At 49.1% G+C, this 2,228-nt stretch overlaps 1 pseudogene; it reads left to right on the plus strand.

Moving 5' to 3' along the window:
* Window positions 1–482: 482 nt before the first annotated feature.
* Window positions 483–1,626, plus strand: LOC144155107 (uncharacterized; annotated as a pseudogene).
* Window positions 1,627–2,228: the final 602 nt, after the last annotated feature.

The following is a 2,228-nucleotide window of genomic DNA, read 5'->3' on the forward strand; positions in this document are numbered from 1 at the left end:
GCCACGTGAGTCACTCATTAAAGGGGGCCCCACAAGATGGCGGTACTTGTCCGCTCTGGGGCTTGACGGAGCGCAGTACATTACAAGTAGTAAGATTCATAAGCCCTTTTCACACCCCTAGGATTTAAAATTGTATGTCAATGCCTGGGTCACTATATATCATTCTGATTTCACTGCTGTGGACTCGATTTGGCTGGGTGATACTGAAACGGTAATTTGGTAACAAGTGGGTCAGTGATCGGAACTTGTATTTGTTATTTATTGGTGAGGTTGTTATTTATTGGTAAGTGAGTCAGTGACGTGAACTGTAGGTTTCAAATTATTGCTTGTTGCCCGTGCTCCCTATCCACTCGCCCTCTCATTCATTGGAGATTGGCCAGGATTCCATTTGCATTGTTCATCTAGCAAATCATCACCATCATCTTCTGCTTCTTCAGTGTGTGGCCCGCTCGGTTCCTTGTCCAACAAGGACCCTCGAAGCGATGGCACTGAATCGCATCCGTCATGAGCTGGAAGACATCGGTCGCAACCCGCCGGCCAACTGCTCCGCGGGGCCTACGGACCCTGATGACCTGCTCCACTGGCGAGCAACCATCCTTGGACCGGCGGACAGCCCCTTCAAAGGGGGAACCTTTGTCCTGAACGTCGTCTTCCCCGACAACTACCCCTTCCGGCCTCCCAAGGTGAATCACAGGCCGCAGCATCTCAGCCGTACTGCTTGTGCCGTTGTCCTTAGCTATCGCGATCGTGGTCTCCTCGATCGAACTTCTCCACTTTAATTAGCGTGCCACTGCATTCAACTCTTTGCCCAAGCTCCGTCAAAAGGGGAAGATATCGTATTTGCAGTATGCATTTTGCAGCGGTGAAAGAAATGAATTGATAATTACCGCTCAAGCTTAAAAGTATCGATAATACACACACCGAACACCTAGACCGAACGCCGACAATAAGTACAAGACGATGCTCCTACTTCATAAAAGAAACTCACCAATTCAGTTTCGAAGTACAAACAGACTTCGTAGTCTCGCATCGTAGCTGGTCGTTCCAGCTGAAGCAACTAACTTTGCATCAGCACTATTTGGACAAAGTCCACGTGAATTCTTCGCAGTGCTAGACACTTCAGGCAATCAACAGCTCTTTTTTGCCACAATGAAGCCTTTGTACACAGGAATAACGACTCACTTCACAATGATAACGTATATTTACAACACCCGACTAGTACTAAGTTCTTTTCCCTCCGGCGCGCTCAGCCTTTGTGTCAGTTTTCCAACGACGCCTTATGGCATGAGGTGTCTGTTAGTATAACCATTCATTCTCTTTCCTTTGCAGGTCAACTTTACGACAAAGATATACCACCCCAACATAGGAAGCAACGGTGAAATATGCCTGGACATCTTGAAGGACCAGTGGGCCCCAACTATGACCCTTTCCCAGACGCTGCTGTCTATCTGCTCTCTCCTATGCCACCCGAACCCGGACGACGCCCTCGACCCCCTCGCGGCTGAAGCATACTTGACGAACCGGAAATCCTACGAAGAGACGGCGCGGCAGTGGACTCTGGAGTTTGCCACACCGAGGCACAATTTACTACGACAGTGTTCGCGGAGCCCTCCTTCCCGCGAGTGATAAGCCGGGAACACAGGGTTTTTGTTTTCGTCGTGAGCGCGGGATGCGGTCTGCAATCAGACCGTGTATAGCACGCCCTTGCATGAAGATGCAGAGCTGTGTCTTGCGAAGCTTCGAGCCAACTACTACCTCGGATACTCTACTTCGTTGCTTTGAAAACAATTGCTCTGTGGCCGCTATTGTCTACACATTTATGGGAACCAATCTGCTACCGAGCGTATTTTCTGTCATAAGATCCTATTTTCTGTAATAGGCTCCTATCTGAGCTAAGTATATTTTACTACAGAAGAAGATTCATCTACCTTTCCTTTTATAGCTCCACGTCGCCACATTCGCAACTGAGTAAAGTATGCATTCGTGACCGTTGTGCCCTGAGAAAAACAGCTATAATCACGCACTACATACTGAGCGGATAACGGGAAAAGCGTCGCGCAAGGCTGAAGGTACAGGTGCCGTCATAAGTAATTGGAGCACGGGAGCTGTGGCCGAACTGTATCGGAGCGGCGTGTAGCTGCACCGGCGGTAAATGAAAGGAGAACACGCAAGCACGCCTGCCGACGGCGATAGCCCATCTATACTTCTCAAACCTCTTTTTTAACCTG

This window comes from Haemaphysalis longicornis, unplaced genomic scaffold (assembly GCF_048455015.1).
Source record: "Haemaphysalis longicornis isolate Haplotype H1 unplaced genomic scaffold, Haemaphysalis longicornis Haplotype H1 scaffold_1, whole genome shotgun sequence".
Classification (NCBI taxonomy): Eukaryota; Metazoa; Arthropoda; class Arachnida; order Ixodida; family Ixodidae; genus Haemaphysalis; species Haemaphysalis longicornis.